The sequence below is a fragment of the Brienomyrus brachyistius genome, unplaced genomic scaffold, assembly GCF_023856365.1.
Source record: "Brienomyrus brachyistius isolate T26 unplaced genomic scaffold, BBRACH_0.4 scaffold488, whole genome shotgun sequence".
NCBI lineage: Eukaryota > Metazoa > Chordata > Actinopteri > Osteoglossiformes > Mormyridae > Brienomyrus > Brienomyrus brachyistius.
The window spans coordinates 14,576-29,709 of NW_026042763.1; the positions used below are offsets into that span (position 1 = coordinate 14,576).

Sequence of the window (15,134 nt, forward strand, 5' to 3'; positions counted from 1 at the left end):
CCCACAGGGGCAACAGAAATGGAATCGGATGAGGACTCTGTGATTTTACGGGGACAGGGCTGGTGGGAGGGGTCGCAATAGAGCATCCACAAGTAGGCCTCGTATAATGGAGGAGGTTATGTCCCCCCCGAGGTGTAGAGACCAGTTAAACGTTCGGTGAGGTCCACCACTGGTCATCATACCAACCCTTATAAGTTACCACGGTCAGTGAATGATCGTTCGGTTGGGGAGGAAGACCAGTGGTTTGGGGATAGAATTCTTAGCTGTGATCGTTGGGTCATCAATTTCATTTTGGGGGATGGATTGTAGCCAGGCAATTATAGGCAGGTATAGGAACTGCAGTTCGGACTGGAGGCATAGCCGGGGCGAGATGGCTGTGCATGTTCCGATGGTAGGGCATATTGGCAAAGGAGCAGGCACGGGAAAGACAGGCAGGGTCCTGATAGATTTGGTGGAGCATCGGCGGGCATATTGAATTTGCAGTGTAGCAGCCTTTCTGTTTGCTTGTTTCAGGGGTGAACAATCTTATCCGCAAAGGGCCGGTGTGTATGCAGGTTTTCGCTGCAACTCCCTAATTAGATTTCTAATTAGAGGACTGATTAGCTGAAGAGTCCTCATACCTGGTTTTGAAGAGCTGACCTAAAGGTTACCCCAAAAACCTGTTTTTTTTTTGTTTGAATGGGGCAGTGAGTCATGGGGTAAACTACTGTTCTTTAGGGGTTTTCAAGGTGGAATTACGGGTCGATAATTTTAAGGATCAGGTTGTAAACCTCCCTGGTGTTGCTTTAATATGTTTTATCTGAGGTTGTATCGTGTATTATCAAGCCAGCCGGCTTAGTGGCCTCGGGAGCGGGGTTTAGTGGGAGCAGCTGGCTAGTTTTATTTTCTTTTTTGTTTGTGTCTTTTTCTTTGTTGTATGTATATTTTGGGTTCATTATTAGGCAGGCTGGGCCTTTTGGCACCTGTAGTCTGGGTGCTGGATTGCCCATAGGGGTCTTTTTTATTGCTGTGATTTGCTGTGTCATTCACTAGTGTGATTTGTGCTGGATGTGTTTTTAAGGTTGTGCTGTGGCGTGTACCTGAGCAAACTTTGGGCAACCTGTTCTCTTGTTGGCTTTATTGACAAAGGGTGGATTAGTCTAATTACGGCCTGCTACAAATAGCTGCATATAACGTATAAAAAAAATCACCTTATGGGTGCTCCGTAGGGTAGCAAGATCTTGAGTTTTTTTACAGTACTCGGGTACGTTTTAAAATTTTCGACCAATCAGCAAACATTATTCTGACAGCATAGCTGGGAAACCAATGAAAAGTGAGTGCAACGTTCTAGAACTTGACTTCGGGTTGACGCTCCCTATAAAAGAGCTGGGTACTGCTTCAAGGCGTTCAGTTGGCGCTACCTCCTGATAGAGTAGCACTGTACGGCTCTTGTTCCGTAAAACAACATCAAAAGGATGAAAAAAAAAAATTTTTTAAAGAAGACGAAAAAAACATCGTCTAAAAAAATAAGCCAAAAAAATAATATCCGAAGAAGGAAAAACATGCAAAGTAAAAAAAACAAACAAAAATAAAAAACAATATCCAAAGAAGAAGGAAAAAAACATCCAAAGGGAGAAAACAAGAACTGAAGGGCAAATGAGGTAGGAGGAAATACAAATTTCGTTTCAGCACCGTTGGAGTGCCAAGCCGTGAAAAGCATTTGGCCAGAAGACAAGGTAAGTGTTGTAGCTGTTATTTTAAAACAGCGCTTTTCAAAATGCTGCTTTATAATCGTTTGAGATCGTTAGCCAGTGTGACAGCTGAAGGCTTTTTGAGTTTACCAACATAAAGTTTTATTTCTGTATTAGGACATTGTCAGGAACAATGATGTGTTCATCGCTATGATGTGGTCAAAAAGCGATGCATTGAATCTTAGAAACATTTGTGATTTTTCAAACAATGCTTTTCCTTTTATTTAATCAGTAAAATTTCCATCGGTTTTATATAGTGCCCCTTGAAATATGTCTTTAGCTCATTTTCCGGGCATTTTACTAGAATGCATCCTGAGAAATACACAAGCTCTGCTGCATTTCCGTGCCTCGATGTTTAGTGCCGAGTATAATTGTTGCAGTTGCCTTTTATATATTCCATGAGACCTGTTGGTACCAAGAGAAGTGTGAGACTGTCAGGGTGAATTTATCATACAATCGCACGCATAAATACCTGAGGGTTGCCAGTCCTTTTGCGTTGTTACAGGAGGACTAGAGCTGACGAGTGTGTTTCTACACACTATCAAGGGCATTGTAGTACAGTTTTCTCAGGTGGGAGAATGCTGCCGATCTCCTATTTGACAATACAGCCCTTGATATATTAGAATATTACAGAACTAGAAGCCTTTTGCAAGGAAGAATGTGAGAAAATCCCAAGTACAAGAACTGAAAGCCTTTCAGCTGGCTATAAGAAGCGCTTGTAAGCTGTGATATCTGGCAGAGGAGGTGTTACTAAGTACTGATTACGTAGGGTGCCCAAACTTTTGCAGAGTGCCATAATAATGTTTTTATTTTGTAATTTTGTTCAATTTATGGCATAAAAAGTAACTATTCATCAATGTTTGCTGAAAATATTGTGTATTTTCCCCCCAGTTCCTAAAGAGACTGTATTAACTGATATTGTTGCTTTTGTAATTGAAAAGATGTTATTTGTCAAGGGGTGCCAAACCTTTGCATAAGACTGTACACAGTGTGTGTATGTGTTTATGTGAGTGTGTGTCTGTGTGTGTCTTTATATATATATATGTGTGTGTGTGTGTATATATTTCAGTATATGCATGTGTATATATATATTTATATATAGTTCACACACATTCAAACTTATTTGAATACACATTCAAAATAATTTTTATTATTATTATTTTCGTTTTTTTTTTTTTTTGTGTTTTAAAATGTTTTATTTTTGCAATGGAAATAAAAATAAAGCAGTCCTCCGTAGAGGAGGGGTGGTGGAGGGAATATATATATATATATACATATATATAAAATAATTGTCACACAACCTGGGTGACATGCCTTGCCTGCTCACCCAGTTTTAGTGCACCTTAGTTATTCATAATGACCATCTAGTCTCGATACACCCATGAATATATATGTATATATATATATATATATATAGTTTTTCTGTTTTTTTTTTGCAATAGACAATAAAAATAACGCAGTTCTCCGTAAAGGAGGGATGGTGGATGGAATATATATATACATATATATATAAAATAATTGTCACACAACCTGGGTGACATGCCTTGCCTGCTCACCCAATTTTAGTGCACCTTAGTTATCCATACTGACCATCTAGTCTCGACACACCCATATATATATATATATATATGTATATATATATAGATATTTTTTCTTTTTCTTGTGTTTTTTTTTTCGCAATGGATATTAATAATAAAGCAGTCCTCCGTAAAGGAGGGGTGGTGGAGGGAATATATATATACATTTATATAAAATAATTGTCACACAACTGGGGTGACATGCCTTGCCTGCTCACCCAATTTTAGTGCACCTTAGTTATCCATAATGACCATCTAGTCTCGATACACCCATAAATATATATGTATATATATATATATATAGTTTTTTTTTTTTTTGCAATAGACAATAAAAATAACGCAGTTCTCCATAAAAGAGGGATGGTGGATGGAATATATATATACATATATATAAAATAATTGTCACACAACCTGGGTGACATGCCTTGCCTGCTCACCCAATTTTAGTGCACCTTAGTTATCCATACTGACCATCTAGTCTCGACACACCCATATATATATATATATATATATATATATATATATATATGTATATATATGTATATATGTATATATGTATATGTATATATGTATATATGTATATATGTATATGTATATATGTATATATGTATATATATATGTATATATGTATATATATATATATGTATATATGTATATATATATATATGTATATATGTATGTATATATGTATATATATATGTATATATGTGTATATATATATGTATATATGTATATATATATATATATATATATATGTATATATATATATAGATATTTTTTCTTTTTCTTGTGTTTTTTTTTCGCAATGGATATTAATAATAAAGCAGTCCTCCGTAAAGGAGGGGTGGTGGAGGGAATATATATATACATTTATATAAAATAATTGTCACACAACCTGGGTGACATGCCTTGCCTGCTCACCCAATTTTAGTGCAACTTAGTTATCCATAATGACCAACTAGTCTCGATACACCCATAAATATATATGTGTGTATATATATATATATAGTTTTTTTGTGTTATTTTTTTGCAATAGACAATAAAAATAACGCAGTTCTCCATAAAGGAGGGATGGTGGATGGAATATATATATACATATATATAAAATAATTAATGTCACACAACCTGGGTGACATGCCTTGCCTGCTCACCCAATTTGAATGCACCTTAGTTATCCATAATGACCATCTAGTCTCGATACACCCATAAATATATATGTATATATATAGTTTTTTTTTTTCGCAATGGACAATAAAAATAACGCAGTTCTCCGTAAAGGAGGGATGGTGGATGGAATATATATATACATACATATAAAATAATTGTCACACAACCGGGGTGACATGCCTTGCCTGCTCACCCAATTTTAGTGCACCTTAGTTATTCATAATGACCATCTAGTCTCGATACACCCATAAATATATATGTATATATGTATTGTTTTTTTTTTTTTTTTTTTGCAATAGACAATAAAAATAACGCAGTTCTCCATAAAAGAGGGATGGTGGATGGAATATATATATACACATATATAAAATAATTGTCACACAACCTGGGTGACATGCCTTGCCTGCTCACCCAATTTTAGTGCACCTTAGTTATCCATAATGACCATCTAGTCTCGATACACCCATATATATATATATATATATAGTTTTTTTTTTCTTCGTAATGGACAATAAAAATAACGCAGTTCTCCGTAAAGGAGGGATGGTGGATGGAATATATATATACATATATATAAAATAATTGTCACACAACCTGGGTGACATGCCTTGCCTGCTCACCCAATTTTAGTGCACCTTAGTTATCCATACTGACCATCTAGTCTCGACACACCCATATACACACCCGAAGCTCTGATCTCAGATCAGTTCCATGCCTCCAGAATCTAATGTTACCCTCAAGGAAGAAGGGAAGCTATGATGAGTAAAAAAAAGGTTATTAGAGTGTCCTGTCAGCGTTGGGCTTCTTCGGCCTCCGCCATTGATTTTTCGGTTTCAGGATGGAAAGTACAAGGTGGCTCTGTGTTGATGAATAATCCAGGAAAAAAATGCCACAAAGGCATGGAGTCACACCAGTGGAGTCTTATCCTTGCAATAAAGACCCCTGTATGACCTTTGCTGAATATTTCCAGTTTAGTGGAGCTGATCTGTGAGTAATGCAGTTATGCAGCAGTTTCTGATGGTTTCCGGTTTTGCAGGTGGTGTCCTTTTCAGCTTGGAGGAGGGAGCCTCCTTCTGGAACCAGATGTTGACCTGGAGAATCGTGAGTGACGTTTCCGATTAGCATACCTGATCTCCTTGCCCCGCCACGGGGCTCTGGTGAAATGTAACTATTCAGTGACCCGTATCTTTCAGTTCTTCGCTTCCATGATCTCGACCTTCACCTTGAACTTCTTCATGAGTATCTACCACAACAAGCCGGGAGATTTTAGTAACCCAGGTCTCATCAACTTTGGACGCTTTGACAACGATGTAAGTTTCCCATTTCTGTCGGTGTTGTGATGTAGATTGTCCTTTTTAAAAGTCTGTAGATGGAATCTTGAAAATCAAAATATTGGGCATCGGTAATTGATCTGGTTGTCTTGGCCAATGGTATGCTGTCCGCAAGTCAAGTAGCTCTTGGGAGATGTCGGCCGTTACCCTCTGACATTGGTTTCCTGCCTCCCGTTAGTCAGTGGGGAAAATGTGATGTTTATGGATGTCTGGACAACTTAGAGTGGAGAGCATTTTATAATCATTACCTCGTTTGGGAAAGGCGAAAGAAGACGGTATAATTTTGACCAAAATCCAGAATGAGACCAAGTTCACACTGTTCCCGAACATGTTTTGGTCTTTCCTGTCCGTGCCGTTCAAGAAGGGGCTGATCTGTGAACTTTATGGGGAAACAAGGGTGAGAGAGAAAAGGATGAGCTGTTATTTCCAGAAAGGGCTCGACTCGGTACCCTGTCACATGAGCAGTGATGTATTTTTACCTGCCTTCTGGTCACATGGGTTGGAAAGGAAACCATGAAACGTTTGTTGGGGGACTTGGACACAGCCCCCACCCCGCAGCGCATGACTTTCCTGGGAGGCCCCCTGGGCTGGAAATATAGTCATCACCTCGGTGGACATGAGTACCGCGCTGTTTTAGTTGGGCCTCCTGGTTTAGGTAGGCATGTTAGCCATGGTTGTGGATGTTTCTCGTTACAAGAGAGGCACCTGTAGCAGTTTACATGGTATGCAGATACGGTTGTTTATTTTATTTTTTTTAAACGCAGCAGAATTTTTCCCGCCTTCGGTGCCTGAAGTTTTTGGGAAACGTTTGCCCCGGATGCCCACTGTATGCTTCCTGTAGGATCACAACACGTTCACCATTTTTTTAAAAATTATACACTACTGTGCAAAAGTCTTAGGCAGGCAAAGAAAATGATATTTAGATTATCCTCGTGTTGGTGTAAAACTATGATATTATGCCTGTGAAAGTGTGTCAACTTCGCCATTTCAGAACCTCTGCTAAAATCATCCTAGTATTTGCAGCGACCGTCCAATGCAGCCATGTGTTTTTTTTGACTTGGCCACCAGCACACCTCATACAGCTAGTCAGTCTCTCACTGACTTTTTAAGCCAGTATATTTAACTTTTTTTAATTCAGCTGTTGGTGAAATTTAACAAAATCATGGAACGGCTGAGGTGCCCCTGAGGAGAAGTTTGGGAACTGAAGCGGTGTTCATCTAGCCATCCAACTAGATATCAGTAACTTTTTAGAAAATAGAAGAAATTACTGTGATGTTGTCATTTGCATGTTTGACTGGAGGATTCTGGGTATTGATTTTTTTTCTTTTTTTTTACCCCCCCCCCCCTCAGAGCACGGAGTACTACCTGTATGAGATTCCTCTGTTTATCGTCATGGGAGCCTTCGGTGAGAGAGAGAGAGAGAGAGGGAGCGTCTTATTGTGGAAACCCAAACCTTGCTCTTTTACATCTTAACGGACTGGTTCTGTTTCTGGTTTTCTCATGCCGGGCCCATGTCTCTTTCCCCCCCGCAGGTGGATTGCTGGGAGCACTGTTCAACGTCCTGAACTACTGGCTCACCATCCTCAGGATCAGGTGTGCCTGTGTGCGTGTGCCTGTGTGCGTGTGTGTGCCTGTGTGTGTGTGTGTGTGCGTACTTCTGTGCGCATGTGTGCCTGTGTGTGTGTGTGTGTGTGTGCGTACCTCTGCCTGTGTGTGTGCACGTAAGTGAGGCCTGTTTGGTTTTTACTGTGTCACGCCTGTCTGAAACTTAGGCATCTTAACACTTGAAATTAAATAATTAAATAAATATATCCCGAGACTGTGGGGCTGACCTTGAAACTGCCCCACACTGGTTTGATGCAAATGAAAGTTGTCCCACAACAAAATCATTAGCTGAGCCACCATGCCCCCCCCCCCCCATCCCCAGGTATATCCACCGGCCCTGCCTGCAGGTGATCGAGGCCATACTGGTTGCTGCCGTGACGGCCACTGTGTTCTTCACTATGATCTACTTCTCCAACGACTGCCAGCCCCTGGGGGAGGATCAGCTGGAGGAATACCCCTTGCAGGTAAGGCAGCTGGAGGTGGGCTCTCTGTGATTTCATTGGCTGAACAGCTGAGAGGGTGTGTATCCTGTCCTCAGGCCTGAACCTCCACTTATCCCTCTCACAGCTGTTCTGTGCTGATGGCGAGTACAATTCCATGGCCACGATCGTCTTCAACACCCCGGAGAGGAGTGTCCGCAGCCTGTTCCACAGCCCCGCAGGTCCGTGGAGTTTCCAGCACGTGTTTCAGGGCAGGATGGGTCGTGACCTGAAGCCGGATTGGTCGCCCCTGTTGTGCCCTTCTTCTGGAAGAGATTATAATTACAGTCCGTTGTCCATCTTTAGAATGAACACCTGTGTTTGATATTGGTGACAGGCTGGCTAGGTCCGGGGCAGCTGTTTGAACAGTCAGACTCGTCTGCCACCTCTGTCGTGTCGTAGGTTTGTTTACGGGCCGCTTCTGGCTGATTGTTTTCCCAGACAGACAGCTAAACCCATACACACAATCCTCCTCAATTATTCAAGGCTTCCCTCATTTGGGATGGGGGGACTGTCACCCTGCCTGGGGAGAACAGGAGCGCTTCTCAAGTGCCCTGACGAATGCCACCGTAGGCAAGTTCGAACGGCACTAAACTGTGTTCATCCATGCCCTCTAGTGGATGAAAGACATACCAAAGTAACATGGCTTGGTCTTGATCGGCTCCAAATTGCACTTTACACCAGGTAGAAAAATGGAAATGATCATATGAAAAATGCCATTCATCATGAAATAATTTCTGTACACCTGTATCCTCATTACAAGGGTGAATCAAGTAAAACTAGCTGGTTTCGCTAGATTAGCGTTCTTGGGGATCAACTACATGATCAACATTTTAGCAAAAACGTGGGAAACACTGACTTAGGTGATGAATTCCACCACCACCACCCCCCCCCCCCCCCCCGGCAGGTTCCTACAATCCCGTGACCCTGGGAATCTTCACCATCACCTACTTCTTCCTGGCCTGCTGGACATACGGCCTGACTGTGTCCGCCGGGGTCTTCATCCCCTCGCTGCTCATCGGCGCCGCCTGGGGGCGGCTCTTTGGCATTTTGCTGGCCTCCATTACGCCGCACAATTCCATACAGGTACATCAGGACGGGTCGCCGTTCCTGGGGAAGCGCCGTATAGCCGGTGAGGCGGCGTGGTCCGCTGGCGGAGGAGGGGCCGTCACGATAGCAGAACTCTTCCCTCAGCAGAGAGAAACCTCACAGTGGCGACGTTTTCCACTGACCTTGATTTTTTTGCACATTTTGAAGAAGCAAAACTGAAAATCCGTTAATGGGTACGATTATATTTCAGGAGGACAAGCCCTCAAACGCTTTCAGTTTGATTGAAGTGGTTTTTGTGGCGATTCGCAAAACTGAAATGGAAGCCGATTTTGCGAACTTGTTGCTGTGTAGGACACGATGACTTGGTTCTAGAGCTCGTATCTCATGAAAAGCTCAATCCATGTTGAGGCACGGAATCATAAATTGCAGGTGTTGTTTCCATGATGTTACTTAATGGAAACACCCTTTATGCAATTTCACTTTGTCAACAAATTTGCTTGTTTGTGCAGAACTTTAATGGAAACGCTGCAGGTTTTGATATATTAAGGAAATTGAACGGGGTCTTTAGAAGTCAGAGGGCCTCCTTCAACACCCGCTTTAGATTGATTTCCTCTTTGTTGTCCAATCAGATTTACTCTTTAAGCAGTCACGTGACTCTTTGAAGGTGCCCTATTGGTTAGTGCTGTATCGATTTCCTGGGCCGCCCAGCGTCATGTCGGCATAGATGTAGTTTAACATAATGTTTGTTGGAAGTAAAGCCCCCTCGAAGTTTTTGAATGAGCATGTTTTATGATTTGTGGCGTTTCGTTTGACAGACCTTGGCCGACCCTGGGAAGTACGCTCTGATTGGAGCCGCCGCCCAGCTTGGTGAGTGTCCGTCCGCGGTCAGCCTGCTTTTCAGAGCTCGTCTAGAGGTGCATGGAGGCACATGAGGCTTCGGGTTTGCGTCTGTTTACGAAGGTCTTTGCCAGGTGGGATCGTGAGGATGACCCTCAGCCTGACTGTCATCATGGTGGAAGCCACCGGAAATGTCACCTACGGCCTACCCATAATGCTGGTTCTGATGACGGCGAAGATCGTGGGCGATTATTTCGTGGAGGTCAGTGTTGACGTTTCGGGTTGGAGCGGGTTGGTCCATTTGGCATTATGTGTGAGCCTGTCAGTGAGTGATGAGCTCATCGCCTTTCAGACCGTGCAGAACTTGGAATCGGGCCAGTCGTGTTTCGTTAACTGCTCCGGTCTCATGTTTGCTTTTGGTGTGGGTGGTGCAGCTAGCCACCAGTCTGACGCCATCTTTTTTTCATCTGTCCTTCCAGTGACTGATTTTGAGAACCCTTCCGTTGTTTTTGCACAGCTGTCTAACTTAAGGTGGCACATCATGCTGTGACAGCTCGTTTCGCTTCTCTGTTCCTCAATGTGCCAGCAAATCTGCTTAGAGGAAGTAAAACTTCAAGGGGTGGCAGCTTGTGAATGTTGTGCAGATGTGATCCTAAGCTCTTCTGAGTGACTCGAATTTTCCCACAGGGGCTATACGACATCCACATCAAGCTGCAGAGTGTGCCCTTCCTGCACTGGGATGCCCCAGCCACCTCCCACTCCCTGACTGCCAGGTATATTGCCCCCTACAGGATTTTCCCTGCTAATGCTTCAATGAGCCCAGTACACGCCTTTAGCAAGACATTGGTGCTTCATTCTCACTGTATATTCAGGTTTGGTGTGTCTGTCCATTCAGGGAGGTTATGAGCTCTCCAGTAACCTGCTTCAACCTGGTGGAGAAAGTGGGCACTATTGTGGATGTGCTCAGCAACACCTCGACCAATCACAACGGGTTCCCTGTAGTCTCCGGGTTGAGTGATGGCTGTGAGGTATGTCCCTCCCACTAGGGGTGATTTTGTTTTCCTGGAGATTTGTCACATGATGTACTTTGGGGCTTTGCTAATCTGAATTTTGTGCTCTTAGCCAGGGAAAATCTGTGGCTTAATCCTGCGTTCCCAGCTTATCGTGCTCCTGAAACACAAGGTGAGTGTGACCTAAGGTTCCTGCAGAGGTCAGCTGAATAAGGAGCATGTCTGTCCACACTAACACCTATCAGGGTGCTTGGTGTATATGCATGCCTGTGAATGACAGTGCGATTGACCAATGAGGGGTCTGTTTACTGCGTACACGGTTGCGAATGTCAGTGCAGCAAGCCAATGAGAAGTGTGTGCTCATCCACGTTGTGACCGGTGTACTCTTTTCAACCAGGTGTTTGTGGAACGGGCTCGTTCTCGTCTCAATCTGCGCAAACTGCAGCTGAAGGACTTCCGGGATGCCTACCCTCGCTTCCCTCCGATCCAGTCCATCCATGTGTCCCAAGACGAGAGGGAGTGCATGATGGACCTGACGGAGTTCATGAATCCCACCCCCTACACTGTCACGCAGGTACTAGTCTCAGTCTCAGCCTTGGTCTTGGTCCTTGAGAACCAGAGACACATTTGACTAAACAGTCATGTTCTGCGACTGTGTTCTTCTGCCTCTTTTTCAGGAGACGTCGCTTCCTCGTGTCTTCAAGCTGTTCAGGGCCCTTGGTCTGCGGCACCTCATTGTGGTGGACAGTGACAACCAGGTGCGTCTGCCTTGCGAGGTCCTCAGGCCTTCGTCATCTCCAGCACATATCTCCATTCTCATTGTAAAATTCGAAAATTACTGCATCGGTTTTCAGCCAGTGGCCGTTGGGCATCCATCTAGATCAAGGTTATCACCCTGGTTTCCTGTGCTACTCCCACCCCTCCCTCATAACATAACCAGCTATCTATGCCCTGTTCTACGTACCAATCATGTTCCCGGTGCCCAGGTGGTGGGACTGGTGACGCGGAAGGACCTGGCCCGTTACCACCTGGGCAAAGACGGCCTGGAGGAGCTGCAGCTGGCACAGACGTGATGCGTGGAAGGCGACTGCCGCGCTGCTCACCAGGCCAACCCCCCCTGCCCCCAGTCAGCCCCCGCCAGAACCCGCACCGGTCGTGCATTTCAGCAAAGTCCGGAACCCGGGATGCCAATGACTGACTTTCTGGTTTCGTTCACCGAGGGTTGGTTGTGATGGGGGAGGGGATCGATTCCATGTGTGTTTTGCGACTTTTTGTTGCCCCCTCCCAGTTTGCACATAAAATAATTTATCCGTTATGTTTTTAAAGCACTTCAGAGAGAGAGTGAGTGTGTGTGTGTGTGTGTGTGTGTGTGTGTGTGTGTGTGTGTGGTTCTACACACACTTGGGTGTCAGTCCCGCTCTGTGGTCATTTGCAAAGCTTTGGTAGCATTGTGATATACATTAGTGTAAATGTGTAAAAAGCATTTCAAGCTGTGTGTGTGAGAGAGAGAGAGAGAGAGAGAGAGAGAGAGATTAGCCAGGCCAATAACGTTCCTCTTTTACTCAGAGTTTTTTGAGTGTGGTCTATTGACAGAGGGTACCACAGTTTTCTTGTGACTTTAGTTTTACTTTAGGGGAAGTTAATTTTCCTCTCCCAGATAATTGTCTTGCACATTGTACCATTAACCAATGCCTCCCACCCCTCCCATGCCAGTGTAGGTAAGACCAACCCTGCCCCCCCCCCCCCCCCCCCGGAAAAACCCTGACTCGCTTTGACCTTTTTCTCTCATGCTGGATGCTAGCGGTTTTTAACATACAGTGTTTTTTCTCGTGAATTCGCCCATTGGCTGACTGCCACACTGCCTGCGTCCTCCCCCACCCACGCCAGTACGTGACAGTATGTATCCCCCCCACCCCGGGTGATTCTCCAGGTCCTGTGTTTTTGATGGCGATTTGTCTCTTGTTGCGCCGTACAGCCTCTAGGTGGCAGAAACCCTGGTTTCTGATATATACCTGAATAAATTATGCAAATCGGGGTCAGGTTTACATGGGTCGGGTGCCAAACAATGCCAGTAGTGTGTGTGTGTGTGTGTGGGGGGGTGACTTCACAGGTGCTCTCCTGAAAATGTGTGTATATCATTGTTTTTAAATGGCACTTACTGAAAGCAGAGTGGGGTTCAGGGCAGCTTAATGATTTGCAAGGTGACCATGGGTCGTGTTTGGCCAAGGGGGCGCTAGTGTGTTGAGGAAAGGAACTTATTCTGGTCTTTGCAGGCTGTGCTAGAAACCCAAACCCACCCCCATGGCTGTATGTGGCTCCGCACTTTAAATGCTTCTTACCCCACCTCGTTTCCCATCTGCGCCCTACAACTTACAAATCCTTGCAATGTCACGTGCAAGGGGGCCCCCTACTGGCCAAGCAAGGCCCTACAGTCGCTGGTGCCCTTGGGGGTCCAGCCGTACAGTTTTTGCCAACAGCAGAGTTTACACTTTGACTAGTTATGTGCTGTTTAGTTATTTTGTTTTTAATTAAGGTGAACTTGCCTAAGTGACCCTGATCAGTTAAATAGGGTTTTTACCCACCCAACAAGCCTATCGAAAATGGACATACCAGTTAAACGGTAAACGATGTGAATCCCTTATCAGATTTTGATTTTATTCTGAATATTAAATGTCGTGTTTTAACTCAACCTTAAATAAATTAAAGTATCTCCATTTTAAAGAGCACTGTGACTGGATGAGAGAATTGTTTCGGCGTTGGCAAGTACCACCTTAGCGTACATTTATAGAAACGGCTGAAATATACTGGATAATTTTGCATAATTTTTATTTTGCCAAGCTTGATTTTCTTCTGTGATTTCTGAAATCTAATAAAGGTTTTGATGCATATGCCTATTTGTATTGCACGAGTCAGTCATGCTGTTTAATAAGAATCATTTGTATTTATACAAACAATGATAAAAAAATTATTGTATTAAATGGCGTGTTTGATGATACTGCTGGTGACTCCGTGGCACTCTTTGAGCAACGTGTCCGTATCCTAATTTTCTACCTTCTGACACACAAATTCTCAGACTAAATGAGATTACTGCAGTCCCGTTGCCGGGGTAATGCAATTGTTTAGGTGGATGTCGCTGAATGCATTTCAGTGGGAGGTCCAGAAAGCCTGGGACGCGATTTGACGGGGTAGAAATGAGATGAACGGTTCTGTTGTACCTTGCAGATTTGTACCTTGCAGATTTCCCTCGATTTGCTTATTAGTTGCTGGAAATCAATATTTAAAAAAAAATGTGCGTTGAACATGCCTTTCCATCCCGATCCATGAACCCAGTTTTCCCAGATATCAGCAAAACAATGAGAAATTCTATATATAAAAAAAAAAAAATCAACATTTGATTAAGTTTTATTAATGCTTGCTTTCATGTTAAAAAATTTTGGTGCACAATTTAATTTTTTTTTTAACACACAACATTTGGTTGAAATTGTAACGTGGAACATCAAGTCTGGGGCGCAGTTAAGGGGGGGAGATTAGGACAGTAAAAAACTTGGAACATAACTGCATTGGTGTGGGTTTGTGGCCCAATATGATATGCATTCATGGGGCCCAAATTCTCTAGCAGAATCACAGCATAGATTTCTTTGTATATTTTTTAGGTTTAAAGGACTCCGGAGATTGAGATATTGTGTTTTTAAAGTTTCCTTGGACTCCCACAGTAAATTTTACAGAGCTGGGGTCTCCATAACTTTTGCTGTGCAATAAATTTTGCTGACTGGGAAAGGGGGGGGGGGTTCCCCAAGATTTTTGCCGGCTCGCCTACCCATCGGCTCACCTTGAAAATGCCCAAAATGCCACCTGGCTGTTCAGCCCTGCTATAAAGTTGCAGAAAGACACGACGTTGTACTGTGACCTTACGATGTTACAGATCCGAGAAATAGCGTACTAAGCAGCACGTGTTTCCCTGCTGTGTTAAGGTGGGCCTTAGAAACCCATAACGCACTAATGCAGCTCTGGATGGCGGGCTATGCGTCAGTAATGCTGTCAGAGAAGATTCACTCATTAGTCTGATGTGAACTTAATCAGATTATGGGTCCTTTTTAGTCGCAGAATACAACATAATCCATGGCAAATGGACATCGGTGCCGTCTTTATGATGTTATGCTGACAGTGCCTTTAATCCCACCCCCCACCCCCCACCAATCCCTTTCCCAACTTCATGTTGTCTCTTAATCCTGTATGTTTCAGTAATATGAAGACGGAATTTCAGTATTCTCTGTTGCGGTTGTTTTATTTTTATCTCGCGAGTTTCATGCATTTTTAAGAACCGCGCAGAACATCAGTTAACTCTGTG

General features: G+C 43.5%; 1 long non-coding RNA gene across 1 annotated transcript; it reads left to right on the forward strand.

Annotated features, from left to right (window-relative positions):
* Positions 1–1,532: 1,532 nt before the first annotated feature.
* Positions 1,533–5,735, forward strand: LOC125729101 (uncharacterized). The gene is made up of 3 exons (XR_007389583.1): positions 1,533–1,715; positions 5,511–5,575; positions 5,668–5,735. It is a non-coding gene; the product is annotated as an uncharacterized LOC125729101 (long non-coding RNA).
* The last annotated feature ends 9,399 nt before the right edge of the window (positions 5,736–15,134 follow it).